General features: G+C 42.8%; 1 protein-coding gene across 2 annotated transcripts in view; it reads left to right on the top strand.

The window, feature by feature from the left end:
• Positions 1 to 770: 770 nt before the first annotated feature.
• OXR1 (oxidation resistance 1) overlaps positions 771 to 16199 on the top strand; it is a 320312-nt gene continuing 304883 nt past the window's right edge. The window contains exons 1-2 of one of the 2 annotated variants that reach the window (XM_075415688.1): positions 771 to 1000; positions 7532 to 7653. The gene's annotated coding sequence lies outside the window, so the exon portion shown is untranslated. The remainder of the gene's footprint in view (positions 1001 to 7531; positions 7654 to 16199) is intronic. The other variant, XM_075415689.1, reaches the window with a different exon arrangement.

The raw sequence follows: 16199 nt of genomic DNA, 5'->3' as shown, positions 1-16199 counted from the left end.
AACCACATCAGAAACTCCCATTCAAAAATACTTAGGGGCTTAAAATTTCTAGCAGTTACCTACAGCTCTTAGGTTTGAAACAAAGCAGTGTCTCTGAGAGTATGATCGTGTCGTTCCTCCTGCCATGTAGATCTTCCAGACTAGAAAATCACATTTAGTGGGCTATTCTGCAAGCTTTTTGCCTTGGATCTGTCACATGCTCATCTGCCTGCTCTAGGCTTCACTGGAGAGCTAGCGCCAGGCTGCCTCTCCCCAAGCCTGGTCCACAAAACCTAACACACCAGAGCACGATGGAGACGTCTACCGAGAAATACTGCATGAAAACACCGCTTGGCATCCTCTCCCACACTTTCTAGACCCGATTTCTGAAGCTGCCGCTTCACGGGGTGATCCGGCCCTGAGGTAAAAGGCCCGGCCCTGAGGCGTCTGCCCGGCTGGGCGCTGAGGTGAGGAGCCCGGCGCTGAAGTGAGGGGCCCGGCCGGGCGCTGAGGTCAGGGGCAGGCAGAGCGCGGCCGGCGCCCCACCAGACGCTCCCCAGAGCTTCCCCGGAGCCGCCCCGGATCGCACCGCAGCAAAGGCGCGGACACAAACACCCATCGCCCCGGCTTCTGCGCTTCTCTTCTGCGACAGCGGGGAAGACCCGCCCGGCGGGAGGTTACCCCCCTCCCCCGCCCGCCCCGGTGAGGCGTCCCCTGCCCGGCGCTTCGGGCAGCGGGGCCGCCCCTGCCCCTTTAAGCCCCAGCTGTTCTTTCCTGCGGCGCCTATTTTTAGCTCATCCTCTTGGTAGCATCCAGCTCTGCCCGCTGTTTCTCCGCGCTCCCCCCTCTCCCCCCCCCCGCGGTGGTAGGTTCCGCGCGGCGGCGGGGGGGGGGGACACTGAGCATGTCCGGAGCCGCTCGGCAGCGGCCGCCGCGCCGGGGCTGCGCTCGCCGGGCAGGAAGGAGGGCGCGCCGCCGCGGGCCGCGTGAGGGAGGCACGTGCCGCCGCCGCCTCCCGCAAGTAAGTTTGTCCGCGGGGTCAGGCGGGCGGAGCGGGGCCGGGGCTCGGAGCCCCCCTGCCCCCCGGGGCTGCCCTCGGGCGGGATGCGCGGCGCCACCCGCTGCCCCTGCCCGCCCGGCCGCCTCAGCTCCTCGGCTTCCCGCGGCCCGGCCGCCCCGGGGTGCGGGGTCCTGCTGGCTGGGGCGCGGGCCGCGGCCTGCCGCCTCCGCTCAGCTCGGCCGGGGCGGGGGGAGCGGCGTCTCCTCAGGGGCGTGCGGCCGGGAGGGACGGCCCGGCCCGAGCGCGGTGCGCGGGGAGGAGCGGGAGGGCTGCGCGCGCCCCGCGGAGGGGGCGCGGGACGGCACTGCCGAGCCGGCGGCCGCGCACCCAGCGCGTCGTGGTGGTCAGAGCTGGCGAGGCCGGGGAGTCCGGGGGGTCCCTGGTGCAGCGGGGAAGGTGGTGTCTGGGGAGGGGAGCTGCAGTGGCACAGGCTCTGCTCCCTCCTGTGACAGCTCGGTCCGGGCGTGCTGTGAGTTCGGCGGGAGTGCGGTGTTCGAAGTTACCTGTCGGTAGCGAACGGATACCGAACTGTGCCCCGAGGCTTTCTCCTCTGAAAATGGGTTTTTTTTTGTTATTCATTTAGAAAATACTTATTCTGTTGTTGTTCCTTTCACCTGTAAAGTCGATTTGAACGCTGTTTGTGGCTGATATTAGGGACTGTAAAGTTCTTCGCTTTAATGTTGAGAGCGGCATGATTTAGTTCATTTCCTCTGCTCTGAAACGAGGAAGGTTTCCGAAACCGCTTCCCTATTCAGAGGGGGCTCGTTGCTGTTTGCGAAGTTGCGTTAAGACAGCTATCTAATTAAAATGATAAATTAGTAGGGGAAGGGGAACTTGAGGAGCTTTCTGTGAAGCTGAACGTCACTTAGAAAATTCTGCTGCTAAGCATGTTACTGGTGAAAGAATTGGACAAAGCGAGGACGGTAAGGTGCTCTCCGTGGTCAGTCTGTCTTCATTTTCGTTAGACCGTACCGGTAGGTATTCTCAGTTTAATGACCCAACTTTTAATGCTCTTGCAGGCATGATTATTTTTGCATGTTGACTTAGATTTGAGTACTCACAGAGGTGGGTATTCATAAAAGCTTAAATGACTGCATGTCAAGTCTCATCAAAATTTAGATGTATTTTAAAGTAGTTAAAGACCCAGACCTTGCCGTCCCTACTGTGTATATTCTTCATTCTATTAATTACTGTTAATTGCAGTGGAGACAGGAAGACTGCTGTGTGATTGTTTCTGTACCTCTGCAACTCTTCCTCTCTCCCACATGAAACAGACAGCGCCCCCCCCCCCCCCCAATAACAATTGGTCGGTCCTGTCAGTTCCATTTTTATGAACATGCAATAATCGTGGGAAGAAATAGAAGTTCTTGAGTAGAAGCATTTTGCCTGCTGCACAAGATCATAAGAGAACGCATCAGGAAAGAACAGCTTGTGTTACCTATGTTGACAACATAATGAGGAATAAGGAGGGAAATTTTTGTGCGTGGCAATCTGCCATTTTTCTCCTATAATTAGTTTTGAGCTGAAATAATACTAGGTATTTTTAAAATATTGTTCAAAATGATCATAGATCATAGAATATCAGAAGCCTTCAAAATCTGAGTGTTAAAAAGGCATTTCATTAGGCTCTTGGAGTAATTTTTTTTTAATAGGTGGCATTTGTGTTGCATTTTACGGTTAAGACATTTTAATACTTCTCGTTATAGTTCCAGAGCTCATACAGATTAATAGAATTATTTCAGCATCCTAACCAGATGCATTCTCTGATAGTCAAAGCATATGCAGATTGAGCATATAAGCATATTCTTAGAATATGTGTTGTGGTGTAATTCCTGTAGAGTCTCAGCTGATTCTACATTTCTTGTCCAGTTTTGAGCCCAGCTACTAGAAATGAGAATATTATTTGAGTGGCGTTGGGGTTACACGTTAATTGTTTGGGAATGTCTGGTTAGCAGCTGCAGTGTTTACACATAGCTATTTTTCCCTTCAGGCAGAAAAAAGTAACTCTAATCTTATTTCTCCATGTGTGTCTTCCCTTGAAAACTCCTATTTTTCCGTTATTTGCTAAATCTAAGGAGATATCTTCATTTTTTTCTGTTTTTTTAATAAATTATGTAATCTCACATTATAGGAAATCCTATGTACTACTTATCCTCCCAAGACTTTGGGGAATAACGGAACTATGGAAAGAGGTGTCGAAATACTTTTTTTTTTTTTCTCTTAGTTGAATTTAATTAAGAAAACCCAAAAGTATTAATAATGCCCTAGGAAATTTTTACAAGGAAGTGGTTGTTCTCTAAGGCTGATAGCTGAAGGCAGTAGTCCGTGATTGTCAGCATTAGCTATCAGCTGTTAATTCACAAAAGGTGTCTTAGCATTCATTTTTGTTGATGAGCTACTGTAACTTAATTCTTCTTCACCCTTTAGCGAACCTCTGTTGTTTCTTAAGTTACTATAGCAAAAAACTTAAGCATATTACTGAAACACATATGGGAGGTGACCACGTTACAGAAGCAGTTTCTGCTGACAAGCATGGTTGGGTGTCAGGTTAGCACAAGATTGCTGCATGTTCATGAATGGCTTCACTCAGGAGAGGTTCTTGCTTTTGTTTAATAGAGCCTTTTACTTACATTTAGGATGGCTTGCTTGTCTACTGCAGCAGATTTTTCTTAAGGTAGGGTGTCGTTCTTTGGTGTGTGAACTGATGCCATCAGGGGCAGAAGGAGCAGTTTGGGATAGGCAAAGAATTGCACGTGCTCTGAAGCTCTTGGGCAAGACAGTCAAGTGTTTGAAAAAGACACTGCTGTCTTCCTTTCATCGGTGGTGTTTTGTGCCAGAAACAGATGCTCATGTGGTGTACTGCAACAGCGGGCTGTGAGTTGCCCTTTTATTCTAGCATCTGCGCCTACCAGTTTTACGTTCTCCATATCTATGTCTGATCTTGAGTATCTCCTGGACATCTCATGATACGTTATGGATGTGTCATACTGCGGTTTCTGAGATGGGAAGTTATTGGATCTGCAAGTCAAAATCTTTCAGACTGTGCAGAGGCCTCTCACAGAGACAGCTTATCTGTGGCTGCAGCAGTACAATTAGTGAGTTTCTCCTGTGTTTGAGGTTACTGCCTGTGTCTCTCAATTACGCATTGAAACAAGTGATGAATGACCTCCTGCTCCTGCTTTCTTACATTGCTCTAGCGAAACAGAGATAGAAGGAGTATTTGCTATTTTTTGTTATTCTATGGCCTGTAACAGGGTTTGGAGAGGAAGAAAAAAGTCAGTGAGAAATACATAAACCTGTATTAATCTTCCACAGCTCTTGTACTGAGAACAAATTGGAGTTTTGACTCCTCAACTTTTAAATGGCATGAGGTGAAAGGAACATTCGACTCCACTTTGTTACTCCTCAGGAGTACACTCAGGTGTCTTTATCGTTTGATGATAGAGGAGCCATGCAAAGAGAGGGGGTTAGATATGGGAGCAAAGGGGAGAGAGGACAGCTACCCACAAGCTGGGTGCAAGTCGTAGTGGAGTTCCCAGCAGAGCCCTGAATGCAGCTTACAAACATGCCGTTTGTCACAAAGAATTGTACTTTCGCTAGGGCTAGTGTGAAGTGTCATCCACATGGCCCAGGGGTGGCAACATGGGGGAGAAAAATGGGATTCTGAGCAGCAGGATGATGCACACTGTGGTGTTATGACAAGTGTGTTTGTGTGAGTTCCTCCTTGAATAGCTCGAGGCCACGAGAGGTATATCAATCTCCTCTATATTTTCTTTTTGCTGGACCCAGTTGTTTTCAGGCTTGGACTGATAAGTCTAAGCCGGTTTATATGTTTCTGGTAAGCTTTTATGACCCTTTCATTCCATATGATGGGGGCCCCGTTCATCCTCCCTCCCAAGTTAGGGGTGAAGTAACAAAGTACTTACGGAGTAATAGTTACTGTCAACACTGGAAGCCTGCCTGACTGATCTGAAAAGGAAAGTTAAACTTAAAACTTGTGAAGGAACAAGGGGATTTCCCCAGCACAGCACTGGGCACTATAAAACCCGAGGGATATGTGTGATGAGTTCTCTTATAGTACAAGTTGGCGGAGTCTGGTTGAATTCTTGGTTGAATGAGACTTACCGCTTAGAAATAATGTTACTCTTCATGTAAAAATTTGGACTAGACCCTGCTTAACACTTGTGAATGCATCCAAATCCATTGTGAGCTTTCCAGTTATTAATTAGTCTGTTTGCTATTAACTTATTTTTAGCTTGGTGTTGTTTTTATTCAACTTCGAAGTATCAGATCTGACTATCTGCCTGTTCAAAGAGCTACTGTTGTCCAATATTTTTTTCTATGAAAATACGTGTAGATTGATGAAGAACTCTTAATAAGACTGAGCTCTTCAAATCATTTGCTGTTGATGTATTTTCAGTCCTGTTTCATTTTTGAGACTACTCGCTCCGTTTTCTGTCAGTTGGAAGTTACACCCACAGTGTCCTGGATCTAAATGCTTTTCCTGAATGTGCAGTATCTTCACACGCAAATAGAATGATGAGGGCAGAAAACAGTCAGTGCCCTAATAGAAGGGAGAAGACGTAAAGAAATCTTTAAAGGTGAAGTAGGTACAAGTTGTTTAATACTTTGCTAGTAAATCTGTCGGTGATCAACAGTGAAAAATGAGTGAAAGGGGAAATTAAGAACACTCTAAGCAGAGCTTAAGCTGATGTTAGCAAAAGCAGGACCGTTTTCTGTGGAAGATGGGAACTTTGTTGGTCTGAATACCAGCCTTAGTCATGTAAGATCCACTGTTACAGTTTGCACATTCTTCAGTAATCAACGACCAAAGGGTAACAGTTTGGATCCGCCTGGGCCATACCCCTTGTGTCCCTGTGAAGGCACAGGTGACATCCACACATCCATGACAGCGCAGTATTTCTTACTGAGAATGTAAAACAAAGCTGTAGCAGTTCTGTGTCAAACTCGGGATACCTCTGGAGGACAAAGTGTTGCCTCTTGACAGTGTAGGCACCTTGTTTGTTCAGTGGTACTATTTGTGCACGCTTTTATTTTGGAAGGAGTTCTGGCAGCCATTGGGAGAGGATACTGGGAACCATCTTGTTTGTATTCAGTGGGTGATCTCACCCATTAAAACACCACATTTGGAGGGAAAAAAAGTATTCGTGAGAACACATAGCCTGGCTGCTTAACTAACAGGCTTTTTCTTTCTAAATGCTTTATGTATACGATCCCCATTCATTTCACTATGAACTTGAGCTGTGGTAACATAGAAGAGGAATCATCTGTCTCCTGTGCTTCTTTGTACAGAATGCTTTTTGGGATGCATAGGTGTGAAACAAATTCATAGGTAAAACATAATTCACTTAAGTACTCCTGTAGATACTATCTAGAAACCTTTATATACTATCACATGCACATAAAGATAAGACTTTGATACAGTGGTCAGAATGTTTTTCCCCTAATGCATAACACAATCAGATTCCATGGAGACACCTTCTAAAATAACAGCAAATACATTATTAGTTATTCTTTAATCTAACCATAGCTGTACAAAAGCTTAGTAATAAATCATCTTCATATTTCATAAATAATACAGAGCTTACTAAAATGTTAGTATTTATAGTCACTGCAGCAAAATTAGATTCACTTACGAGCCTTCTTTGTATTTCCTTTGTGATTTTAAATTATTAATAGTGTTATATTTCAGAAATTTACATTTATATACTGTTGATGTAAACTTAATCTATTCAGTCATCTGGCAGTTGTATTCCAAGTAGTGTTATGCATTTTCTTGCACCAAAAAGCCAGGATATCCATGTTGTTGATACAAGCACATTCCAAGATGATTAGTCAATGATTATCAGAGCTTCAGTAGCTTCTGAAAAGAGAAGCTGTAACAACTTTTAAATCCCCTTCAGAGAAGGAAACGGCTCTTATCCAGGACTATGAACAGCAATAGCAAGGAAAATGGATGCAATGGGAAACAAAATATATTTGTTTCTTCTGTTTTTTGTTCTCCTTTGGGATCTTGTTGTTAGTCTCTGTGGGTTTTCAATAATTTTCTCTGTGACTGAGTATATCGGTTTTCTTCCCCTCCCTCCCCCTTTCTGTAGGGTCAGTATGAACACTAACTTCAGTGAAAAGTTATGGCTGTAGGACTAATGCTAATTCATTACTAATCAATCTCATTTCTAGATGAAATCTCAAGCCCCTTGTGGTAATTTCTACTTGAATATTTTTCAAAAAATTACACTAATTGCAAGTGTGGATTTAAACCAAGGGTAGAAGTCCTGCTCATACGTTCTGTTGCCGTTAGTTTATCACCATGGCAAAAATGAATCGTGTCTTTCTTAGCATGCATTTTCCATATGCCAGAAAGGATGATAGTAGCAGAAATTAGCTGGTCCATGCGGAACATACGACTGTGAAACTCTTTTCCATATGCAAACTGTCATACCTTTTTTTTTCCTTGTTTTTTCCACTAAGGTCTGCCTCACTTGAAAGCTTATAACCTGAGTTTATGCTCCATTGAGAAGTTTTACCTGAATCAGTGAACGACTTGGACACCTCTAGAATGGAAACAGTGGTATAGTTATGTGTAAGAAACGGTAAGGGGAATTTTGAACTGGAACTAACATTTGTTAAAGCTTCACTGCTCAATCGATTTTTCTGTTTAGTGCTTCCCAGGGTCTTCCATATGTTGTGTATCCCCACTGTAAGCTCTCTGCGGTGGAGCACGTGTGTATTTACTTGCTTTAGAGGGCCGCACACAATCAGCTGTTTTTACAGAATTATAGTGTGTGTTTTGTGTTTCTCTTCAAATTAAACTGTTACTACAGATTACCAAATTTGAGGCTCTGAATGTAAGTTTTTTCCCAGGTGTCCCTGCCAGAGTAGCTGCTTCATGTATTTTCCCAGTGTAACCTTGCGCTTACTTCATCCTCAGGCTGTACCTGAAGTGTTGGGTGTACAGCAGTAGCAGTGTGCCTGTGCTGCATTCCATCTGTGAATCTACCTCCGCTCACAGCTTTCCGTTCGAAGCATCCCTGTGTTCAGGGGTCCCAGAGGGCACATCTGGGTTTCAGCTGAGTGCATGCACTCCCATTTAAAAAGGCAGTGTCAGGCAGGACTTCTCCAGCATTTGCTCTTTGCTATAGACAAGAGCTGCAGGAGTGCAGTCTGCTCTAGGTGACCCTGCTTCGGCAGGGGGATTGGACTACATGATCCGCAGAGGTCCCTTCCAACCCCTACCATTCTGTGATTGGTGGTAGGAAAAAGTGAAATTTTTGATACATGTGTTCTTAGTATCCTTAAAGTATTGAGGCACTGGGATGTGCCTGGAGTTCAGGTAACCTTGTGAGCAAGCACCCTGAATAAAATGCTGAAGCAGAAAGAGCTGTCTTTGGAGCTGGGGATAATGAGAGACAAGGTCGTGGCTTTGAATCAGGTTAGGACTTGGATGAGCTGCCTGGACAAAACCTTACTGTTGGTTGCTGTGAAAAGTAGAACTAGGATGAAGTTGTCAGAGGGTGGTGATTGTGATGGGATGGGGTTGAGGGAAGATGGGAATGGCACTGGGCAAGTGGGAAGATGTGCAAGTAGTGGAGTCCGTGTCTTTTGAGGGTATGCTTTTGCAGACTCCAGAAGGAATCCAGAGTTTCAGTTCTTCCTGTCCTGTTGTAATTCAGGCAAGCCTGTTAAGGGTGTTTCACCTCATTGTTCTACCTCCTTACAACCCCTTACCTCTTCCTCTTACTTCTTATTGTAAGCTTGTGTCCTGGGTTTGGCCAGGACAGGGGTAATTTTCACCGGACTCCAGGAAGGGGCACAGCCGGGCAGGCTGACCCCACCTGGCCAAACAGAGCCGGGTATTCCATACCATGTGCCGTCATGCTGGGTTCCGGGGAGGGGGGAACTGGGTGGGGGGAACTCACTCGCGGCTCGGGAGGGCACAGTGGCGGTGCAGTCCGGGAGAGCGGCTCTCTGGGTCGTGTGGTTCGTGTTGTGTTTTCTCCTTATCTGTATCGTTGTTGTTCCTGTTCCCTTTGTTTGCTGTTCTGTTAAACTGCCCTTATCCCGACCCACCGGTTTCTGCCTGTTTCTTTCCATTCTCCGCACCCTAGCGGGGGGAGGGGTGGCAGAGCAGCTGCGTGGCCCTTTTGTTGCCGGCCGCAGCCAGCTTGTATTTCTGACCCTTGTGGGACTTAAAATATTAGAGTGGAAGCTGCCTGTATATACAAAGCAAAAGAAGACTTTTCCTTGTAGTCTCTATACTTGAAGTTTGCATCTGTAAAATGGAGACAATACTAGCTGCACAACATAGCATGATATGAGAAGGTAAGTTCATTAATGTTGGCTAAATAATATTGAAGTGGTGGTCGCCTTGGAGAGACGCGTGAGGAAATGAATACTTCTGGCATCCTACCAGAGCTTTAGTAGAGTACCATAAGGCCATGGGCTGAAGAACTCTGACCAGACTAGGCACTGGATACCTGAACTGCTTACTCAGTAAATAGCATCTTTCCTGTTCTGTAAGTGTTGAAGCAGCCGCAGCCTTGGTGGAAAGAAACGCTATGTGAACACAGAGGTGAAAACTATATAAGGCTGATTACGCATCCTCTTTGAGAATATTGCTTAGACACTTGGTGACCTGTGGTTCTTGACTTTGTGAAAATAGCGGCTGCAGTATATGAGGGGTTCGTACCTCCTGAAGTCCTCATCAAACTGCAACCAGCCTACTGAAGTAGGATGTCTTTGAAGGGGAGAAAAGCTCCTTGTAGTGCAAATATGACCATGGGAGAAGACATCTATGTGACAGTCCTCATAATCATTGCTATGTATGAACAGTGAAGAGTAGGGAAACACAGATAGAAACAAGTGAGACAGAATTAAAATAGAAGTGGTTTTAGTTTTGCTGAGTGGGATACTTTTTCTTACACTCTGTGAAGTAAATATGACTTTATGCATCAAAATTACGTTACTTGTCTGCTGGAAGACTAATATATACATACATTATATCCAACAGTACTCGCAAAGGTCTGCAAAATGGGTGAACCTAGTGATGGGGGCAGTGGATGCAGTTGCCCAGGTGGAGAAACTGCGTGGCTGGATAGAGTTCACAGTGTTTAGAAGGAGAGTGATATGGTGATGAAATGTAATCAGAGGCTATCTGTGTGTCTAGCGCGGCACAGGAACGCAACACCGTGAACACTAAATTGTCTCACTGCAGTTCTGTCACCTTCTCCTGGTGTTGCTCTTAGCCAGTGTTGCATTAAGTTTTGAATGAGGCTTAGATTGTACCTAGAGATCAGGCTCGACCTCCCTGAAGCTTTAAAGGGGAAGTATTGTGCATGTACAGTTGTACTGACAAAGACCCAGAAAAGATACCCTTACTTCCCCAGATGTATTTTCCCAGAATTCCTTTACCTTCTGTTTTCCTGTGTTTTCAGGGTCCTTTATAAGAAACATGTCCTAAAACTGTAGCACAGGCAAAAAGCAAACTTGTTACTGCTCTTTCCAATCCCTTTTTATGCCCTCAGTCACCTCCGGCTGCTTTTGTTTCTCAGGTATACCCAAAGGCAAAGGTTTTGTAAGGTAATATGGCAATGGGCAGTAGAAATGAATTCCCCAGAGGAAGAACCGCATGTCATTCCCTGTGACCACCTTGGGTGACATAAGAGAGCACTGGTTGGAACCCACAGACAGGGCTTTTTTCAGCTGTAGCAAATGGAATCTTTAGGAAATCTGAAAGTTGGCATTGATAGGGAAGAGATTATTCTGTCTCCGAGAAACATGCAAAGGATCCCTATCATGTCTTCTAAATCCTTGTAATAGCTTTCTGCCTTCTAATTCACCTTCCCAGTTATTTTAATTACAACTCACTATGGCAAAAGTACCTTCCTCTTTTGCTGAGTGAATCCAAGAGGAAGAAGAATAAAAATTTTTAAAAATCTTTTTTTTTCAATTCCTTTATTCCACTTCCTTGTAATACCTAATCATGTTGTAGGTCTGTTTTTAGTTTTCCAGATGCACACCTCTACATAAACTGGTAGATCTTTAGATAATAGGAGGAGCTGGCTTTAAATAACTTCCTATGACAAGCACAGTATCTCTTTTTTCCAAAGGTCTGTAAATATTTTCAAGGTGAATTATTTCATGTGTGCCCAAATGAGCCAGATTTATACCTGTGTAAGGGCAAAAGTGGTCACCAATGTACTTTAATGCCTGAGTTAAGTCACTTCATGTAAGTGCATGATTATTAGAAGGATTTTAAAGAATAGTCTGAAAATAGTGAAGATAATGGCTTCCTGATGGATAATTAATATAAATTGTGCCAATCTATAGAAATACAGACTGAGATGATGTGAAGCAGTGAAGCTGATGTAAGCAGCTTGTAGTTTTCCAGATGCTTGTGTCTGACATTTTATACTGCAGTGCTTACACTGTGGCACTACACAAATTTCAGTGCATCAAGCATTCAGTTTCCATGCCAGGATTAAATTACTCAAGTTTGTTTGGTGTTCTGGACTGTTGCAATTTTAAACCACTAGTGTTTTGTCCTGTGTCCTTGTTTAGGAAGATTGCTGTTCCATATAGTAAAAATTGAATTATGATAAATTAATGATTATGACCATCTCTGAAGCGCAGCACATATGAAACCTGCAAATTTGTTTATGCGTATGATACATGTAACCTATTAACTTGAATGACAGTCTTACTACATCTTCCAGTCTGTTGGTGCATTGTTAACCGTACCTCTCTAGCAGGTAAAGAAAGATAAAATGCTAGTATTTTCTCCAAAGAAATCAAACTAATCTTCCGCTTCTTGATCTTGAGTTAGAAATGTAATGTTATTTCTGAAGGACTTCAGTCTATAACCCTCTAAGATGCTTTCTTCAAGCGCACATCTATTGAGATGTGCCGGAGCACTTAGGAGGAATACAAGGAAGTCATCTTCACTTGGCTGGTAGATCACAGAATCACACAGAGTCACAGAATGGTAGGGGTTGGAAGGGACCTCTGTGGGTCATCTTGTCCAACCCCCCTGCCGAAGCAGGGTCGTCATAGCTAAGACAACAAGACTACTATCATATTGTATTGATCTTTCCTTAGCATGTGACATTTAGATAAAGTTCCTGTTCTTTTTTTTTAATTAATCTTTCTTGTTTCTTTGTTTTGATATTGTCTCAACTAGGCTCTTGGTGTTGAAGAGAAGATACTTTCATAAATCCATCAAATATGTTCACTTTGCATGAACAAAAAGTTTGACTCTGTGCAAATGAATATTTGCATTTATACAAAGCAATAATGAGTTCATGTATTGTAAGAGTGCATGACTCCTAATTAAGAATCCCAACGAAGCACCTGAAGTGACCATTTGGCTCAAAATTTCTTTCCTCCCTCCCACCTAAATCATCTCGCCTGCCTCTCCATGCTTGGCTTTTCTTAAATCTTTAAACATTATGGGTACAGTTTTAATATTGCTAATAGGTCACACTAATTTTTAAACTTTTTTTAAAAAAACCCAAAAAAGCTGATGCAAAAAAGTAGTTTATATGAGACCACTAGGAGAATGCTGTAAAAATTGTAGTAATCTGAGGCCAGTCACATAAAGCATGACTTGAGTGCGGTTGTTTAAAGGTGGGCTACAAGAACAACATTTAATTCCAAGTTTTGTTTAAGGTATTAATGAATAGAGCTTGGGGCAGGAGATTATAGAGACTGTGGCTTAGTCTGTTACAGAATACTACTACATTGAAATTAATGCCTCGGCTTGTGTTTTTTTTCCTCCTTTCGCCAGTTATCTGTGTTTGGAAGTTCTAGTTGTGATCCTTTCCTACTAACAGATGCTAATGTTGGAAGTCTTTACTATGAATTTATGACCTAAACCCAATAAAACTGCGGAGCAACAGTACTTCCTCACTGAAACAAAGAAATTTAACCCTTCCTTTAAAGAGCTACTTCAGCAGGGTCTGGAGTCTAGAACAGAGCCATGGGACACAGACTTTGACTGACTGGTTTTATTTTAACATGTGGAAGATGCTGAATAATTTTCCTTTAATCAGCTCTACAAATCAACAGGTGGTGAAAGATAGGTTTTCCCATGTGTTAGTGAAGGGGTCAGATAGTGTATTGCTAACAGCTTTGAGCTGTGTGTGGAGAATATTACTGCCTTCTGTTCATCAATAGGGAAGCAAGCATTGCATGTTTATATTTAGTAAAACTAAGTCCATATGTATTTTTTGTCCTCTACCTTCTGGCTAATTGGTAATGTGGAACTAACCTGCAATGGACTGGACATGCATGCTACCAAGGGTATGAATTTGTATTTTTTTCTTAATCAGTTTTAAAAGCACATAAGGCTTTCTGGTGCAGCACCCTGAATTTATGGTATTTTTTTTTTGTGTGGCTGGTCCCTAAATGCTGTTCACCACAATGGACGGGATGGGTGCAAACATATTGCTGCATGTGGGACAGTGGGAGGACACTGGAAGAGAGAAGTGTCTCTGTGATACAAATGCTTGAGTACTTTAATTGCAGGATAGATAGGAACAAATGTCTTTGTTCTTTGCAGGGTGTCAAACCAGATGTGGGGAGAAAAATAACTTGCATAAATTAAGGTTTTACACAATAGTATTTTGTGTTACTCCTTTGTTTTGCAAATTTCAGGTAGCTCTGCTGTGCTTGCCAGTAAAATAAACAGATTACAGGAATGGAGAAAAAAACCCCTGCATTCTCTTCCAATTAATTTAATTCCTGCTAAAATCCTGTTTATGTTTGGAAAGGAATGACCTTGAAACATTGCAGTTCACAGTTCAAATCTTTTGGTTGATATTGTCTCATATACTGAGTGACCTGAGTAAAAATAATGAGTAGACAGTAGGATCTTTTGTTGTTGTATTGCTCTTTATCTTTTTAAGGTGTTATTTTTTTTTCTCTTCCCTATATTTGTTATACAAAGGATAAATTTAGTACTGTGGAGACAATAACAACATTGTCAATTCCATGGTCGTAGTTCTTACTTAATGCTATCAGCACAGTCATTTTTATAGACACTTTGCATAATGTATCAGCATGGGCCAGATTTTCCTCTCTGACTCAGAAGCTGATGTAGCTATATTGGTGTGGATAACTGCATCTCTTAGTAGGCTGTAATAGTGGTAGTGAGTTTTCTATATGAATGGAGAATTTGTAAGCCTGCACCAACATTATATAAATAATCTCTGACGAGTGTTGAAAATTTATTTCAGCTATGTGATAGTGTTCCATTTCTGTCAGAGGGCTCTGTTGTTCTTAAGCATCCCCATACGTGCTTGCATTCGCAGTGTGCTAAAGGTAATTTGTGCCCTCATGTATTCTGTTGGGCTAGTGGTGAAGTTGTCATTCTGCTAAAAACATACTCTGTCACTCTCACTCCTCATATGCCCTGAATCGCTTTGCAGGTGCCAAGGTTGAATATTGCCGGAAAAAATGCCTAATGCAAACAGTCTAAGATTATGTGGAAACTGCTTGTAATGGTCATGGTGTAATACCTGAAACAGAGCAGAGCAATACAGAAAGCTTGAATTATTCATCATATGATGGTGAAAAACTAGTATGTGCATCCTGCCGGGCAGAAAACCAAGTGACTTTAACTGTAGCTCAACAAAGCAGTGTGGATTTTTCAAAAATATAGGCGTGGGGTAAATTATTACACTGTACCAATTTTACCTGAATTAAGAGAAGGAAAGTGGTGTGATTTTACATTAACAGATCCACAAACCCAAACTGTAACAGCAGAGTCCTGTTAGGTGTTGGAGAGGCACAAGAGAGGGTCTGAAGTGCCTCTTTCCTGCGTGCTGCCTGTTCCTTTTGGGGTGATGGTGTTCTCCAGTTCTACGTGGAGATCACAGCTAAGGAGGGTAATAAGATAAGCCCCTTCTGGCTAAAAAAAGAACAGTGGTGCTAAGCTTGAGGGTGAAGTGCCTGTGAGCTCTCCTTTGGACTTCCACCTGCAGCTGCAAGAATATGTAAAAACTCTGTTCCTCCTCAGCTGATGAGATGGAGGGGATTCCCATGCTCATCACCTCCTGTTCGAACCTGCTGAGAACAGCCCTGTAAAGCAGGCAGGTTTCTGACATTCATTCAGTGATCTGTCAAAGTTTTGTACCGAGGTGAAAGAAAGAGATGACCTCTGCTAGTTCAGAATGAATAATTAGGGGTTTTTAAACTGTTATTTAAGTGGAAATGGACGAGTAGAAAATAAGTGGTGTCTTCGTTCAGTGCTGATTTCAGTTCTACTCTTGTAATCCTAAAGATCAGACTTCTAAACAGTGGGCTGAATGTCTAGTGTCATTTTAGTAGCACTTGAGCAGACAGCACTTGTGTAATGATATCAATAATATAATTATCATAGAGTTGAATGTAATAATAAAATATAAGGAATTATTTAATTTTAACATGTTTTTCATATAGAAATACAATATTTTAATTTAGATATTAATAATGACTTGTGAAAAAAATTGAGTCAGAACATTAAGACGCAAACTAAATACACGTTTCTTAGGAAAAAAGTGAGAGAAAATGTTAAACCAATTTGAAGTTTTAGTTAGAAAAAGATTAAGTGTATAACTGACTTCATTAACAAAGACATAATTAGGTCCAGCTTTGTTCTTCTGTATTGTAGTTGAAATGTCCTGGATGAGGATTTATAAACCTTAAAACTCTGCAAATGGGGACTCAAATACAGGCACCATATGTTTCACCACTTGTTTCTTGTTGATTCCAGGGTATTATCAACTCTCACAAATAGACAGTCCCGGATCCATCTTAATATTGAAGTACTTGACATTTTCATGATGTTTTCCCATGAGGTTTCTCTCTCTGAGATCAGTCTTTTCAATTACCATTTTCTGTCATTCAGCACTTCTTGCACTTTAATTTTATAATGCAAATGCCTCTGAATCCATCAAAATTTGTGTCAGTCCCTTCTCTGTTTCCATGCCGTTTTCAGTCCCAAGTAGTTTTTAAAGATTGTTTGCAAAAAACATGATTGATAAAGTATAGTGAGGTTCAGAAAGCAATAGTAACTGTTTTTAGTTTCAAGCTTTTCTGGAAAATCAAAAGCATTAGACCATTTCTCTTTTGATGTCTTAGTGGAATTAATGCTTCACCA

The sequence above is a fragment of the Opisthocomus hoazin genome, chromosome 3, assembly GCF_030867145.1.
Source record: "Opisthocomus hoazin isolate bOpiHoa1 chromosome 3, bOpiHoa1.hap1, whole genome shotgun sequence".
NCBI lineage: Eukaryota > Metazoa > Chordata > Aves > Opisthocomiformes > Opisthocomidae > Opisthocomus > Opisthocomus hoazin.
The sequence above is the reverse complement of the archived record's forward strand: the minus strand, read 5'-3'. Positions and strand labels throughout refer to the sequence as shown.